The following is an 18386-nucleotide window of genomic DNA, read 5'->3' as shown; positions in this document are numbered from 1 at the left end:
GACAGAACCATGATTCTTCTAGAGCACAAGGCAAGTCATGGTCAGCTGAGCCTGAGTCTACTTCCAAAGTAGGCAGTCCAAAGCAGCTCCAGGTCCCTATACCTGGGATCTAAACAAAAGCACCTTCTTATAATATTTGTTTTGTTTTTTCAAGAAACCAAAATTTCAGAATTCTCACTACATCCCTTCCTCTGCTGGGGAAAACTGGAGACATTAATGTAGCCTACCATATACTTCAATTCCACCAGGTCTCCACACTTCCCACCTAAACATTCTAAGACCAGACAACCCTGCCCACTCTACATATCTGGTTGCAAACGCCTGTCCTCTCCTAGAAACGAGTAAACTTTTAATTCCAAAGCTAATGGCTTTCTGCTTCTACAGTTTAGTCCTTTCTTCCTATCCCTTTAAGGGCACCCGTGAAACTACAGCACGTTTGCATCCTTTATTCCTTCTCCTCAGAAAACTCGGTTAAATGACTTTGTCTTCTCTTTCCTCCGACCCACTATCCCCCATCCGGGTCCCTCCCCTCTACAGGAGTTGAGCTGTCCCTTCTCTCCATCCCCCTCCTTCTGCCTTCCTTATGCGGAACGCATCCCTCAGCCGACTTCCGGCCCACCCCCTTGCCCATTCCCTGCTTTGGTTTCACCAATTTCATTTCCTCCTGTTAGTGAGTTCAACTTCCTCCTAGCTTCGGTCTCTATCCACAGAGGTACTGGTGCTCAGCATCTTAGTATCCTCCTTCCAAGGTTTCATCCTAGTTTTTTAGCAGTCAATATCAAACTCCTACGGACTTCGGCTTAGCCTGCCAAGAGGACCGACGCTGCCGGATTGCCTCCGCTCAACGACCGCGGAGGCGTCTGGGAGTTGTAGTCCAGACCAGCGAGCCTACGTAATTAGGGATGAGACAGACAGGCGAGTGCCATTGTGTCTTTCCACGGCACTCTGCTGTGTGAAAGTCCATCGGGAACAGCACCCATCTTTTATTTGCAGCCTCTGGAGCCCAGTGTCGGCTTCGTTAGTGACTCCACTTCTACGGAACTGGGAGAAGGTGTGTAGTCGTGGGTCCGAATCCTGAGGAGAGATCGCTTTCTAGATGGGAAACACACTTTAAGAAAACCAACCGCATGTAAATCGTCAATTTTATCAGAAAATGTTTATAATTCCACTTTCAATCTACTTAGAAATATTTTTATGCCTACCATTTTATCTGTGTAATTTTCCATGTTAATCTTCAATTTTAACATGTTATTCTATATTTTTCTACAATTTTATCAGAAATATTTTCCACGTAGATTTTCAATTCTACCATAAAATGTTTCTACTTCCTTTTTCAATTAATTTAGCAATTTTTTATGTCTGCCATTTTACTCTTTAATTTTCCATGAAAATTATCTATTTTAACGTGTTTCTCTATATATTTCTTCAATTTTAGAAAGAAAGAAAGGAAAGAGAGAGAGAAAGAGAGAGAAAGAAAGAAAGAAAGAAAGAAAGAAAGAAAGAAAGAAAGAAAGAAAGAAAGAAAGAAAGAAAGAAAGAAAGAAAGCCAACTGCATTCTGGATTGGAGGACATCAGCCGTCCTCTGCTAGCGGGGAACCTGTCTTGTAAGCTTACAGGAGCTGGGGAGAGGACTCACTGTGCACTTTGCAATTTTGGGGTGGACTGGTCATGTCCTTCTGAGGGTTGGATATGGGCAGAAATGGGGGAGCCACTGAGCACATTCCTTAGTGCCCCCCTCATCCACCTTCAGGTTCATCAAGCATTCTGCCCACTCCCGCAAGATAACAGTGAGGATAGTATGGCTTCCACGCTTCCAACAACCTGGCCCCATGTGAGTAAAGGCTTCTTTTCAGCTTTGAGTCTGCTCAGGGACCAGCTAGTGATTAGATGTTTGTTGTCAAATACTCTAGAGTTCCCAGAGCAGTTGAAGGACTGCCCAAAAGAGTGGTTAGAATAAAAGAAACAAACAAACTGATTTCTGAACCTGAACTGGCAAGCTAGATTAAGGCATTTCAATTAAAAAACAAAAATCACTTCTATTATATTTGTTTTGTGTGTGGGTATGCACATGTGTGCCTCTGCCTGCTTGTAGAGGACAGGGGACACTTTTCTGGATCGCTACCCTTCTTCCAACATATGAGTCCTAGAGATCAATCAAACTCAGGCTTGGTAGCAGGCACCTTTACCTACTGAGCCATCTCACCAGTCCTTTTCAATTTTTTTTTTTTTAAGCTGGGGGGTCTGGTGAAAGAAACTGATGGGTGTAAGAAGATAAGAGGCTCATGTTTAGTTTTCAGCAGCTACTTTAAGGAAGTGACAATTAAAAAACAATAAAAGAGGTATAGATGGGAGCCAATAGTCCTATACTCTGGCTAGTGAGAAATAAACAGATTTTCACACCACAGGTCTCACTTGTCCCCTATTACTATCAGATCAATTTGCACAAGGATTCAGACAAAGGAACTTGAGATAAATATATTGTAACTGGGTCATCTTGCTCAACCTTTCTGTTTTTCTGTCACTGCGGAAGAGAAAACCCATGCCTGAACTGCATCTTGTGGCTTTTAGGAATCTGTGAAGCTTGAAGATGTATCACTAAGATTTACCAAGGAAGAGTGGGCACAGCTAGATCTCCAACAGAAGTGTCTGTACAGGGAAATCATGATGGAGATCTACAGAAACATAATTTCAGTGGGTAAGCCAGCCTCCACTTTAATAACGATCTGTTTGGGTGGGTGGAGCATGCTTTTAATTCCAGCACTTCAGAGGTGGAGAAAGATTGGAAGTTTAATGCCAGTCTTGACTCTACCTGCCCCCACCCCAACTCTGAATGTGTGCTACCTCTGAACTGTTTGTGTTTGGGCTTAGGCTAGAGAAACCAGAGAAGTGTTAAGGTAGTGTAGAGCTTGATAGGAAAAAGGCACCTTTTTTGTATGACTTCAGAAATTTCATCCAAGCAATACATAAAGGTCCTTGAATATAAGAGATGTTTGTAGCTGTAGTGACAGGTGCCTACAATTTTTATGGCACGTCAAACATAATATGTTAGTATCCAGCAGCTCAGGGATATCATCAAAAATTGCAATTCCTTTGTGGTTCTTAGGAAGACTTCTGTCCTCTCTAGTTATTTCATAGCTGTGGCTCCAAGCTTTGTGTCTATGTTTAAGCAGAAAGAAAAGTTGATAGTCCTGACCCGTTCTTTCTCAACTGTCAAATTTAGCAGGAAGCAAACACTTTCCCAGAATGTCCTCCAGTTGACCAACCTCCATTTTTACTTTATGGCACCTTTGTTGTCAAGGAAACCACAAATTCCAACAAAAGGAATGGATATATAGTTGTCACTGCCCAAGACCTGAAGTCATCATGTCACAGCATGGGGGAAGGAGGATATAGAATATTGCAGCAAGACAGCATTTCTCTAAGCAGACCTCCAAGCCCTGTCTCGTTTCTGTTGAGCAGAGAATCAATTTTCCAAGCCAAATGTGATACCTCAGTTAGAAGAAGCAGAAGACTGCTGGCCAATGCAGAGAGAAATTCCTCAAGATACTCTTCCAGGTAAGAGCCAGGCATATGGGAGTTTACAAAAGGGATGAATATTCTGGTTATTCTGAAACTAATGTGTTCTAAACAGTATGAGAATCCAGGTGGCATGTTGTAGTAAGTATAAGTATATAGTCATTTTTTCATGATGTTAGTGATTAAGCCCAGGCCTTTCACCTGATAAGCAGAACAGACCTGCTACCACTTGAACTATCATCCTCAGCTTCAGTCTTTATTTAGGGATGAGGTTTGTGTGTAGTGGTGGTGGGGTTTGGGTTGGGGGTTTTGTTGTTTTATATTTTTGTTTTGTTTTGAGATAAGGTCTTAGGTAGTTCAGGCTTGCCTCCAGCCTATTAATTAACTAAGGATATGAATTCCCGATCATCCTTTTGTCTTAGAAGTTCTATAATTACAAATGTGTGCCACCACACTAGCTCCTGGGTTTTTTTCTAAGTTATTTTTGTTGTTATTTTTAAGCACTTAGGCAGATTGTCTCAAGCATTTTTAACCTTCTTTGTTATTATTCTGTTTATCTGTTTTCACTTTATATATAGTAGGCATAAAATCTTTGAGCCTCCCCAAAATTCAAATTCATTCTTCTTCTGTTTGTTGGAAATGGCATCTTTCTGTAGACCAAACTACTATTGTCATAGTACAGAAGCCTCTTCTGTGTTTTTGTGCTTTGTTGACTTTTTTTTTTTTCATTTTCTGGGTACATGCCATAATGCGACACATTTTAGTGTATTTTAATGAACTTTAATACATTTCTAAATTCCTTGTAGTTTAAAAAAATAATCTTAGCCAGGTAGTGGTAGCACACACCTTTAATCCCATCTGTAAAACAGCTGTGAGTTTAAAGACAGTTTATGTACAGAACAAGTTCCAGGACAGCCAGGACAATACATAGAAACCGTCTTAAACAAACAAAACAAGAGATCTTATATGTCTTTTAATCCTCCAGATAAAGACCATTTTGCCTAGATTAGTTAAGAGAAGATGTTAGAATGTACATTAAATTTGATTGGACTTAATTGTTGCTATTACCTGCTCTGGTTAATCCTTGCATGGTTGTTCTTATGAGCGTGCATGCTGCTAAATACTCTTAACATTGATGCTTTGATTACTTTTCTTTTGCTTGGAAGATATACCATGACCAAGATATTGGGTGTATTTCAGTAGGTAACTGGTAACCATCATGGTGAGAAGCATGTCAACAGGCAGGTAGGCATGGTGCTGAAGCAGTAGCTAAGAGCTTACTTCCTAATTCACAAGGCAGAAGCAGCTAGGGAACTCAAGCTAACTGGGAATGGCATGGACTTTTGAAACCTCAAAACTCAACCCCAGTGACACAGCTCCTCCAACAGGGCAACACCTACTTTTCTAAACTGTTCCACCAACTGGAAACCAGGCATTCAAATATATTAGCCTGGAGGGCCATTCTCATTCAAATCACCACAATCCTCTTGCTGGCCCCATAAGCCCATGGTAGTATGTATTCAGTCCAACTTCAAAAGTCCCCATAGACTTTCACAGTCTCAACCCTTTAAAAGTTTACAGCCTTGGGGTCGAAGAGATTTTTCAGTGGTTAGAGCATTGGCTGTGCTTGCAGAGCCCTAGCAGTCACATGGCAGCATAGAACCATCTGTAACTTCAGTCTCAGGAGTTACATGATGCCTTGTTCTGTCTTCTGAGGGCACTGCACTCACACAAGTTCAAAGTCTCTTCTGAGACTCAAAGCAGTCTCTTTAATTGTAACCCCATTAAAATGCAAAAAAGCAAGTTACATTCTTCTAATATACAATGGCACAGAATATATATTTCCACATCAGAAGAGGGAAAGTGAGGAAATACTGGGCCTAATCAAAACTAAGCAAGGCAAGCTCCAAATCCTGTAGGTCCATGTAATTAGGGGTTTACTTAAACTTTCTCCTGACCTGTAAAGGGGAAAGGCTAGTCCATGACCATCATAGTGGGTAGCATGACACTGCAGCAGTAACTGAAAGTATATGTCTGATTCACAAGCAGAAGGCAGAGTAAGAGAGCTAACTGGGGCTGGCATGAGCTCTGAAACACCCCCAGTGAACACACCTTATCCAGCAAGGCCACAACTTGTAATCCTACTAAACAGTTCAGCCAACTGACACCAAGTATTCAAACATATGGGTCTATGGGTGTTGTTAACTTTTTTCTTTGCTTTGGACAATTACATAGTTCCATCATCATATCCAAAACATGATTCTGAAAGGAAAGAGTGGGTATCTTCCTGGCATGTAGGAAATGTACAGGTTTTGATGAGCATGATACTATTAGATTTTGCTTCGTTTCACATCAACATTCATCTGAATGAGTAAATATTCATCTAGTGCTTTCTGATGAATGAAAAATCATTCCTATATGATGGAAATAGGAAATTTTTGTTGCTAGGAGTAGGAAACCAAAATACAAGAATGTGCAGGTTACGTTAACAGAAGGCACCTGGCCACATCAACTGTGGGGGTGGTTTGACTTTTATTGTTGAGGACTGGTGTGACATGGCTTTTCACAGCTCACTCTGGTTGGTTTGTGAACAAAGAACTGTAGCAGGATACAGATGATGAAAGGAAGCAAGCACCAGTAGTCTCTACAGTTGAAATGATGATGCCTCTAGTGAGAGAATAGTAGCAGGTTTGGGGAGAATTAAAGAGTGTGTTTGACTCAGAGGTAGACTCAGTGGATCTAAGTAAGTAGATAAACTGAACCAAAGAGCTGCTGAGAAATCCTGTGGGTGAAGGAAGCCTTGAAGGGATTTCCTGTGGCTGTTGTTCATAATCTGCATGCTTACTACAAGCACTCTTTGTGGTGCTGAAGACTGAGCCCAGAGTCTTGTATGTGCTATGCAAGTACTCTGCCTCTGGGCTGCATACATCCCCAGCCATGTTGTATATTGCAAGAGAATCTTAAGCTGAATTTTTGAAAATAGCTTATTTTAAAGGTGTTAAAGGCATAAACTATTTTAAGCAGTAGAACTGTGGTTTTCTTTTTCTCTATATAATGACATAATGTTAGATAAAACTTTACACTAATCATGTGAAGAACTACCTAATAATATTTACCTTGAAAGTTGGATTTAAACTGTACCAAGTCTCTACTTATCCTGTCAATAGATCATAGATGAAAAGGGAACAAAGACACATCCAAGGAGGTTTGCTGAGCCAATTGCTTGTTTGAACTTTAAGAGGTCCAGGTAGCAAATAAAAATATGAGATTTTTAGAATGTCATATATTACTTTTAACTGAAAAAAAAAAACCCACATCTTCACTAGTGTCCCAACAGTAGTGTGCAATGCCTCTTATTAATGTACAAAAGTTATATTGGATCCAAAGTTCAAATTCTTTCTCACAACTAAGCTTACAAGCTTCTCCAGCTAGAATGACAACACAGAATGTAGTTGATGAGGTAATATACAAAAATGGTTAAATTCTAAGACAAATGTTATTTATCCTCAAGAAAGCTTTGAGTTGAATAAGATCCTGTGAAGGCAATATGGGAAAATAAATTAGATTGTACTCATGTATTCATTTATCATTCTGTGGCTATTCAAAAAGCATAGCCACATGTATATACCTAAAGTGGGGCACTTGAAAATTAACTAGACTTAATCATTAGAAGCAATGCATAAAAGATACTATTGGCCAGGCATGGTGGCATATAACTTAAATCAAAGCACTTGAGAGGTAGAAGAAGACTGATCTCTTAGGAATTCGAGAATACCAAGGTAGCATAGTGAGACTCTATCAAGAAATAAAGGAGAAAGTGAGTAAGTCGTAATCAAAGGAGAACCCTCCAAAATGCTTATTTTTTCCTTTGTGTATATGTGGTTTTGCTTGTATGCTTTTCTATACACAATGTGCATGTAGTTACCACAGAGAGATGCTGTGGTATGCAGTGGTATAGCCTGAGGATGTCCACATGCTTGAGCAAACATGCAAAGAATGAAAGAAGTACTCATACAAAATGTTAGAATACATATGTGTGGAAAATGAAGGAATTTCACTACAGATTCAGAGGGCCTTATCAATTTGTTGAGGGTCTAGAATCTAGAGTGATCATGTATTTTGGATCGAGCCTAGTCTAGTACTATTGATTTTTGTTCAAGAACACATTTACTCTTGTCTTTTATGCATTTTTCTCTCTGAGATATTTAGGGTGGGAGTGATATAAAAAAAGGTGTACAGTAAATATGTTTAGTTTGAGAAAACCCAATTTTAGCTTAGCTTGGACCATCTTAACTGTTAGATGACTAAAACAGGATATTAATCTGTAAGAACATGAGTGGGACTCTTTTGTAAAAATTTCCAGTATCTGAGAACTCCTCTAAGGGAAGAAATCTCAAAAGTATTGGAGCAGGAATAACTTTGACCTAAGTAAGTTAGTTTTACCTTGAGAGCCCTTGCATTAGAGCCCCAACCTCACCCCTGAGAAAAATACAATTATCTTACACTAAATAATAGCATCTGAAAATTGTACAGCCATGAGAATGTGTATGATATAGAAGCATTTTCATGTGTAGCTCTCTTATTTGGTATCACAGTTATACAATGGATAGTTTCAAGAATGCAGTTGCTACTACGAAGCCACTGGGCATTAAAGAAACCCCTGGCAGGGATCCCTATGAGTACAACAATGTGGAAGGCTTCAGTAGGAGTCCTCATTGGATTCTGTATCAGAGGACTCATATGGGCAAGGACTCTTTGGATGTATTCTCTGGGGAAATCATCAGTTTTAACTCCTAAATTGTCTAGAATGAGAAATTACACAATTAAAAGGGATTACAGTGAATAAGCATCCACACTTAAAATCTAGGGTCACTGGAAACCCTGCAATACATTGCTAAACCAATGAACAGAGCTTTGAAGCAAACATTGTGGGTGATGAAGGGGAGACATCCCTCTGAAGAAGTTTAAAAAAAAATAAAGCAAGACAAATAGCCCTTGTGTTTTAGGCCAATAATCCCAGCTACTCAGAAAGCTAAGCCAGGTTCAAGGCCAGTCTGGGCAATTACTTGTCTTCAAGTAAAAAGCAAAGAGAAGGACTGCAGATGTACCTCAGTTAGCAAAGTGTTTACCCAGCATGCACAAGGCCTTCAAATGAATCCGCAGTACCACATAAACCAGGTACGATCATGGGTTCCTGTGTTCAGGAGGTAAGAAGAATATCAAAAGTTTAAAGTCCTCCCCTGCTACCCTGGGGTGGCTGCCCTATCTCAAAAGAGTATGGGTCCTAGGAACACCTCAGTGATTGAGGAATCCTTTAGGGCTAGGACCTAGGCAAAGAAAGAAAAATCAAAATGGAAAGGGACAAAAATTCTACATGAATTTTATTTTATTTTTTAGACAAAATACAAACAACCAATGATATGTAAAATAAAAGACAAGTTTAAAAATCTATATAAAAGAAGGATAGAAAGGGAGGAAATCCATACAGGTACTCTGCAATGCATGTAATTGATGATAGTACTTTTTAAATATAAGAATGAGCCAGTTCCTTATGTACTTAATAAAACAGTATTTGTGTTTCTTAAAACATGTGAATGAAACTGGGTCTCACATATCTAAGGCTGGACTTAACCTTACTGTGTGGCCAGGCTTGACCTTAAACATCTGATCCTCTTGCCTCTATCTCCTATGTGCTGGGGTTACAGGCATGTATCACAGTGACTAGTTTTAATGAATTTCTGGGGATGTGCTATGTAATTCACTACCAGCTCGGCTACATACTCAGCCTGGTTTTATGTATGTTTTTTAGATGACTCTGTCTTTGTGACACTAATTAGCCTATAACTCAATATGTAGATCAGACTAGACTTTTAAGAGTGATCCCCTCTTGCCCCTGCCTCCCAAGAACAGTGATTATAAGAATGTGCCACATTGCCTAGCTTTTGCTCTGGTTTTGATTTTTAGAATGTTTTGGGCCTTCTCTGGACCCTGGAATAAATTCCTTTCCTGCTGAGAGTCCTCTGATGAAGATCAAGGTTGTTGAGGTCCTTACATTGAACAAGGATATGGCTGGTCCCCGAAATGCCCTGATTCAATCTCTCTATCCAGAAACTGGGGAAGACTTGAACCCAGGTAACCTCAAGCCAACTCAACAGCCAAGCAAGTGTTTTACTGACACTGAAGCTTTGTGCCAAAAGTTCCGACATGAGGAGTCAGCTGGTCCCCAGAAGGCTGTGTCCTGGCTTCGTAAGCTGTGTCACCAGTGGCTGCAGCCCAATACACGTTCAAAGAAGCAGATCCTAGAGTTGCTGGTGCTTGAGCAGTTCCTGAATGTACTGCCTGAGAAGTTTCGGGTGTGGGTAGAGTCACAGCACCCAGAAGATTGTAGAGCAGCTGTGGCTTTGTTGGAGAATATGACCTCAGTGTCTAAGGATGATGGTAAGTGTCCTGGAAGGGTGAGGCACGATGATGAGTGTCCTAGAAGGGTGAGGTGACAAACATCTCTGTGAAGGCTTTGTGAGGGAATGAGGAGTGCTGGGATGACTGAGGATGTTCCCATTCCAGATCACAAACATCTGTATCTTCCATGTTATCAGGTTAGAAACCTGAAGTATGTTCACCTGAACAAAAACCTTCCATGGGCTTCAGTGGAAGCTTACAGATGCAATGTTCCCCAACCCCCGTCTTTATCCTTTTGGGCTCCCTGTCACATAGCTACCCTTCTAGTTCTTTGAAGGAGCTATGAATGAAGTCTTAACTGCAGGAGGACCTGAGAATTGACTGAGCCTGTGAGTCTTCAGAAAGGATGGGAGGTAACAATTGAATACACATATGATAGTGTGAAGGTGGTGAAGTGGTCAGGATACAGGTGGAGTTTATGAGGCTTCTTCTGTCACTGAAACCTACTATGACAAGTACAGTGAAGAAAAGAAGCAGGATGTCTGTCTCAATGACACATTAGCCAAGAATCTTGTGTAGCCTGTAGAAGTTGAAAAGGCAAAGAATGAGTTTTTCCTATATCCAAAAAGATTATAACCAAAACTGTTAACATCTTGATTTAAAGCCAGTGAGGCTGATGCCAGAGCTCTCATCTCTGAAACTTCAATATATTTTAGCAGATTTGATATGGTAGGCCTATAATGTAAGATACTCAAGAGGCCAAGTCAAGTCACCAGTTACAGGCCTCCCTGAGCTACAAATGAGATCAACGTCAGTGTGAACAATTTATCATGATCCTGTCTCAAAATAAAAATGGACTGGGGCTATCACCCAGGAATGTCACAGCATTCTGGCTTTTATACCCAGGATTTGGGGAGTGAGGCAGTTTATGACAGTTAACTGGATTTCATCTCCCCCAAGAAGCTACATTAAAAAACAAACAAACAAACAAACTGGGTTATGGTCATGTGTGCTTAACCATACTATTATAGTGGTTAAAGACAGGAAGGTCATTTGAGTTTCTTGACCTCCAGTCTGGCTACAAGTTCAGTCAGAGACACTGTCTCAAATGGGCATAGTAAAGAATGATGGATTAGGGCACCAGACATCCTTATCTAGCTTCTGCATGTTCCCAAACACACGTGCACGTATACTGTACTTAAAAACACCAAAAAAGCTCTAAAGTGGCTCTAGGAAAAAGGGAACCTTACTGGAAGAGTTCCAGGATGCTCTAACTCTAGGCACACCTCTGCCTAGGGTTTCAATAAGAGCTTCAACTCATCCATTTCATTTCATTTGGATGCCTTCAGCTCTCTTCATTGCCATTAAGGCTTCCAAACAGAATTTCTCTTTGTTAAATGTTCCAGCAAAAGCTTCATTTGCTCTCAAAGTGTATAGTCTCCCATGTCTACCAGAGTCCATGAAAGTAAAGGGATTGCATGGTGGCGCAGGCTGGGTATGTCATTTGTCCCCATCCTAGCTGGAGTAGAATCAACATGGTAATAACCCATAGAGCATGTGTAGACACATGAGGAAGGCTAGACCTGAAAGAATCCTTGAAAGGGCTGGTAGTACTGGCTAGGGATGTTTAATATGATCAGAAGCACAAAATGGGTACATATTCTGTTACCAAAGGAAGACCCTCTATTCGCCAGGGCAGCAAAGGGGGAACCACACAAGCATAATAAGGGCTTGGAGATTAAAAACAGACTTTACCACTAAGGAAAAGGCCTTTGCTTCAGAAGCCAGATCCTGGGACAGATGCTGGAGTGGGGAGACAATAAAAGGTTTCTATAGTAACTATAGAGACACTAGTCCCCAAGTGGTCCATGCAGAGTAACACACTGGGCCCATCCAGATATGGAAATTGGTTACTGTTAAAGAGGTCAACATAGACCATCAAGGGGCATAGGTATGCATAGGTCATGGGTTGTGGGTCTGGTTGTTCTGTCTGCCTGAGGGCTACCACCTCATTAACTCTTTATATGGCATCTTTTTCAGCTCAGCTTGCCTGTTCTAGTGAGGCTACTGATCAACTAAAGGAGAAGAGGAAGGATGTGGCCATCTTACCAGTTACTGTACCACCTGAGGTAAGCAAGAACCTTTTGTTCCATTGGTCCCAGCTTCCTTTAAGGGACCACCCCTGAGATGTCCTTTCTACACTGAGCCTTGCCAAGGCTTCATGGGAGATAGGTCATTTTAACTTTCTGAGTTCTTGGGTCTAAGTGGAATTCTGAAAAACCCAAGTGTGAGGGGTAACCCTCCTGACATTATGATGGGCATAGAGAAAGCAAACAGTAGGAGTCCAAGAATCAAGACTGAGGGACATAAGAACCAGAAGAATCACTGGTAGTTTGTAAGGACTACATTGTATCCTAGTTAGAATGAGTGAGCTCTTGTCCTTTGGAGACACTTAATTGGGGAATTAGGAATAAAACAGCATAGGCTCAGATCAGTCTCAGAACTAGATAATGGGTATGCAATAGGATTAGCCCTGTCAGCCAGGATAATGGTGTGTATATGGCATTAGTATGTATTATGTGTATGGTATTAGGGATATTAGTGTGTATATGGCTCTTTTCCTTACGAGTGGTTCATATTGGTTCAGGTATGTGATTAGAATTGTTGGTTCTTATGTAATGGGCAATGTGGGCTAGGCTTCAGGAAAGGCTGCTACCTGGGAATGGGAAGAAACTAATCCCATACTCATTGCTCTGTATTCTGTTCCTTCTAAGGTAGGCTCCGCTACATCTGCATAATATACCTCCCAGATCCAGGCATGGTGGTGAGATGGAAGAGTCTTCCTTTGAGAATCCTTAGCTGCTCATAAGAAAATGATATGGCATAGGTGAATATTATACATAGGTCAGACCTGTCTTTTAACATTGTAGGTTTTACACTACGGGACAAGGCTGTTTCTTGTTTCCAGAGGGAAAAGGTACTTTGAGGGATGTTGTCCTTACAAAGCAAGCTTAATACAGATGCTAGTATGATAAGTGTAGCATGCTTATTGCACTTGTAGCTCTTTGTTAATCAGGAGCTCTGCCTACCATCTTGGGACCCAGACCTTAGTTTGGAGAAATACACTGTGGATCTTATTCAGGGTCAAAAAAGTCATTGTCTTTGAGTAAACCTCCAAAGCAAAGAAATCCCTCTGTGTGGTAGAATGTCCCAGTAGGTTTTCTTCTATCCATATTGGCAAGCATCAAACTTTTATAACATTACAGGAGCCGGTGCCTTTCCAGGATGTGACTATAGACTTCAGTCAGGAGGAATGGCAGCTACCAGGTCTGATGCAGAGGACCAAGTATCATGATGTGATGCTAGAGACCTCGGGCAACTTGGTATCTATGGGTAAGGCCACTCCTACAATTAGAAAGCCACAGGGTCCTTGGATCTCTCAGTTTTTCTCTACCCAGTGTCAGAACTGGCTGTGTTCTCAAGAGTCTCTTGCTCTGTTCATGATCTTTTTCTGAAACTGTGACCCTGTGTTAGTAGAGTGCCTTGAGCACACAGGAAGCCTCAGGTTTAGTTTGCTGCGGGAATGAGAAAGCTCCTGGTTTTGCTGCTTCACAGCTTGTCACTCCCTAGACTAAATGACTGTTTGAGAAGATGTAACCTTATTTCTTAATACTGTCACTCTGGCACTTGTAACTGCAATATGTATATCTTTTGGTTTCTTTCAGGGTGGGAGACTACACTGAAAAACAGAGAGTTAACTCCAGATTCTCCCATTCCTGTAGTAAAACCAATTCATGACCCAAACCTTAAAGATCTCTCAAGGAACTGTACTCAGTCCACTGTCTTTGAAAGTATCTCACAAGATGGGGTCCAAGAAATGCACACCATAGAATCAAATCAAGTGGGGCTTCTACAGGAAAAAGGCCACCGTCAGAAGAAGCTCTCTGAAAGCTCCAAGTCTCAGGACCAAACTAGTCTTCACAAAAGCCAGCGCTCACTCAATGACGTTCTTCCTAGAAAGCATGTAAAAGTTAAGCAGAAGAGCACTGGAAAGGGGAAAGGCAGGACAAACACCATTTCCATGACACAAGGTTTACTCATAAGAAATCAGCAGAAGGACTCTGTGGAGTGGCAAGTTAAGAGTGGCAGCAATCCAATGACACATGGTTCCTTTATAAAAAACCACCAACAGCGTTCTGAGCAGGGAAAAGCTCAGACCAGCAGAGATCTAATTACACTTACTGTGCCTGAAATTTTTTACCAGAAAGCCACTGGCTCTGAAGAGGGTAGATTAAGGGACAGTAGCAATGCCATGGTACCTGATGCACCTACAAAGATTGACCAGAAAGGCCATGAATGGCATAAAGTTGGGACAAGTAATGAATCCATGTTCCAAGGTTCCTCTGTACAAAATCACCAGATGGGGTCTGGGGCAGGAAGAGCCGGGGACAACAGTATCTTGACACATGCTTTACCTGTAAAAATTCACCAGAAACACTATGAAGAAGATAAAGTCCAAGGAAGCAGGAATTCATTGAAACATGTAAAACCTCACCAGAAGGGTTCTAAAGGGGAAAGAGTCAGGGAACTTAGCACTTCCAAAAAATCCCTATATAAAAAATCACCTAAAGATCTCTGAAAGAGGAAAAGGCAGGGAAATCAATGTTTCCATAAAATGTGGTCCCTATATAAAAGCTTACTATAAGGGTTCTGAAGTGGGAAAGCTAAGGAGAGCCAACAATTGTGGGAAAGCCATCAGCCAGCATGCTCAGCAGATATTCTTCATAAACATTCACAAGGGGAGCCAAGTTTGCCGATGCAGTGAATGTGGTAAAATTTTCCAAAATGCTAAGAATTTCTCTGCCTATAAGAAGATCCACACTGGAGAGCGGCCTTACATGTGTATGGCCTGTGGGAAAGCATTTATTCAGAGCTCTTCCCTCACACAGCATCTTAGAGTTCATAGTGGAGAGAGACCATTTGAGTGTTCAGAGTATGGGAGGGCCTTCAGTGACCGCTCAGCCATCTCTCAGCACCTGAGAACTCATACTGGAGCTAAGCCCTACCAATGTCAGCACTGTGGGAAAGCTTTCCGCCAGAGTTCCCACCTCACCAGGCATGTGAGAACTCATACTGGGGAGCGACCTTTTGTGTGCACCAAGTGTGGGAAGGCATTCACACAGAGCTCAAGCCTTATTGTACATCAGAAAACACATGGGATAAAGTTCAAGAAGCAGCCCAAATCATAGCCTTTGTGCCTTTCTATAAGGCAAAGGACATTGTCAAAGGACAAAAAGGCAACCAAAAAATTGGGAAAAGATCTTTACCAACCCTATATCTTACAGAGGCCTTATATCCAAGATATACAAAGAACTCAAGAAAGTAGACTCCAGAGAGCCAAATAACCCATTAAAAATGGGGAACAGAGCTAAACAAAGAATTTTCACTTGAGTAATGATGGAGTAATATCAAATGATGGAGAATCTCCTAAAGAAATGTTCAACATCCTTAGTCATCAGGGAAATGCAAATCAAAACAACCCCGAGATTTCACCTCAAACCAGTTAGAATGTCTTAGATCAAAAACTCAGGAGGCCGGGCCTGGTGGCACATGCCTGTAATCTCAGCACTTGGGAGGCAGAGGTGGGTGGATTTCTGAGTTCGAGGCCAGCCTGGTCTACAGAGTGAGTTCCAGGACAGCCAGGGCTATACAGAGAAACCTTGTCTCAAAAAAAAAACAAAAACAAAAAACAAAAACAACAACAAAAAAATCACTCAGGAGATGGCAGGTGATGGTAAGGATGTGAGAAAGAGGAACATTCCTCCACTGCTGGTGGGGTTGCAAGCTGGTACAACCACTCTGGAAATCAGTCTGGCAGTTCCTCAGAAAACTGGGCATGATACTACCAGAGGACCCCGCTATACCACTCTTGGGCATAATATACCCAGAGGATTCCCCAGCATGTAATAATATGGATGCATGCTCCACTATGTTCATAGCAGCCCTATTTATAATGGCCAGAAGCTGGAAAGAACCCAGATGTCCCTCAACGGAGGAATGGATACAGAAAATGTGATATGGATACACAATGGAGTACTATTCATCCATTAAAAACAATGAATTCATAAAATTCTTAGACAAATGGATGGAGCTAGAGAATATCATCCTAAGCGAGGTAACCCAATCACAAAAGTACACACATGGTATGCACTCACTGATAAGTGGATATTAGCCTAGAAATTTGTAATGCCCAAGACATAATTCACATATCAAATGATGCCCAAGAAGAAGGAAGGATAGGCCCCTATTCCTGGAAAGGCTCAGTGCAGCAGTGTATGGGAATACAAGGACAGGGAAGTAGGAATGGGTGGATTGGGGAACAGGGGGAGGGAAGAGGGCTTATGGGACTTTTGGAGAGAGGGGATCCAGGAAAGGGGAAATCATTTGAAATGTTAATAAAGAATATATCGAATAAAAAAAAAGAATTGAAATGTCCCATTGGTGCATTTTTCCTTTGATGAGTATAGTATTTACTGTTCTTACCTTTCTCTTCTGATTAGATTGCCTTGAAATCTATTTTTTAGATATTAAAATGGTGACACCAGCTTACTTCTTAGGTCTATTTTCTTCAATATCTTTCCCAATCCTTTACCCTGAGTCAACACCTATGCTTAATGTTGAGGTGTTTTTCTTGGATGCAGCAGAATAATGGATCCTGGTTTTGTAACTATTTTGTCTGTGTCTTTTTTGTTTGTTTTGTTTTTGTTTTTGAAACAGGGTTCCTCTGTGTATACATGGCTGTCCTGGAACTTTCTCTATAGACCCAGCTAGCCTGGAACTCACAGAGATCCACCTTCCTCTGTTTCCCTTATGCTGGAATTAAAGATGTCCACCACCACTACCCAGCTAGTTTGTGCCTTTTTATTGGGTAATTGAAACTATTGGTGCTGACAGATATTATTGACAGGTGATTGTTGTTAATGGTGGTGGTAAGGAGTATATGTGTTTCTTTAAGTTTTGTGATTTCTTCAGTGTAATTAACCTCCTATGGTTGGAGTTTTCTTTATATCACCTTCTGTAGGGTTGGTTTTGTAGATATTGTTTAAATACTGTTTTATTTAGGAACATATGTTTTTCAGTCTATGGTGATTGAAAGTTTTGCTGGATATAGTTGTCTGGACTGGCATCTGTGGTACTTAGAGTCTACAGCACATCTGTCCAAGTCCTTCTGGCTTTTACTGCCTCCATAGAAAAGTCAGGTATGATTCTAATAGGTCTGCCTTATGTGTCACTTGTTCTTTTTCTCTTGCAGCTTTAATATTCTTTGTTGTTGTTATTCTATACCAACAAAGCCTGTGTGTTGCCTGGTAGGAAATATTCTTTAGATCTGATAATTGTGTTTATTGAGTGTCCTAAGTACAATGTATTTCTGGATTTGGGGAACTGACACTTGGGCTAGGACCCTGAAGAGGATGTTCCTAGGAGTGCTGAGACCAGAGATTTTAACCAGAATTTCATCTCCTTGAAATGGGGGGAGATGGTGAAGAAAGGACATGCCAAATGTTCTGGTATGTGCTAGAGGTGAGAGAGGGGCAGAAGAAGAGGGAAAGATCTACAGCGAGCCTACCTGCTTCTCCAGCAGGACTAGTCTGTGTATAAGCAGGGGATAACAACCTGTTTTGGGGGCTGAAATAAAGCAACAAGTCAGGGAATGGAGGCTAGAAAGAGATGGTCTGTGAAATCCACTGGAGATGTGGGTGAGGTGGGAGATAGGAATGCTGAAGCCAATGTTCTGTTATAAACCTAGGGATAAGACTGGAGGGTTGAATTTGGAGGGAAGGAGGGGTGATGAAAGTCTTCAGCTGGCTTACATGTTTCCCTGGCCCCCTTGGAAGATATGTTCCTAGTGAATTCCTACTATTATTTGATGTTAGGATTATGGGATGAGTTTGGGAAAGGAAGATGGGGGAGAAGACCTCTTGGGGATGGGATTAGAGAGGAAGGGTAGACTGTAGCAGGTTTTCTGCAACACAGTTGGGAATGACACTGGGGGCGTTGGATCTGGGGGATCAGAAGGAGAGGTGTGGATCTGTCAGCCTACCTTTGCCTTCTTAGGAGTGGCCCCTGAGTTAGTAGAAGGGGCCTGCTGGGGTTGGGAACTGGGTAAAAGTAACGAGTGGGGAGGACAGAAGTTGGAAGAAGATCATCTCTGGAAGTCACAGGAGATGAGAATGGGGGTGGTTAGGGAAGGTTGCTACAGGTATTCTGCTGCAGAGCTGAGGATGGGCTCATTATTAACTTAGAAACATGTTCTTTTCTAATAGACAGAATGCAGAGATTGGGACAGGATAGGAGGTGGGTTTAACTGGGAGGAGTCAATAATGGGGAAACAGTAGTACAAATATATTATGTGAGAAAATAATCTATTTTCAAGAATAGGGAAAAAAGAAAGTAGGATTTTAAGACATCT

The 18386-nt window shown here is 41.3% G+C and overlaps 1 pseudogene; it reads left to right on the top strand.

The window, feature by feature from the left end:
* Nucleotides 1-1757: 1757 nt before the first annotated feature.
* On the top strand, nucleotides 1758-16331 carry LOC127679445 (neurotrophin receptor-interacting factor 2-like; annotated as a pseudogene).
* The last annotated feature ends 2055 nt before the right edge of the window (nucleotides 16332-18386 follow it).

This window comes from Apodemus sylvaticus, chromosome 2 (genome assembly GCF_947179515.1).
Source record: "Apodemus sylvaticus chromosome 2, mApoSyl1.1, whole genome shotgun sequence".
Classification (NCBI taxonomy): Eukaryota; Metazoa; Chordata; class Mammalia; order Rodentia; family Muridae; genus Apodemus; species Apodemus sylvaticus.
The sequence above is the reverse complement of the archived record's forward strand: the minus strand, read 5'-3'. Positions and strand labels throughout refer to the sequence as shown.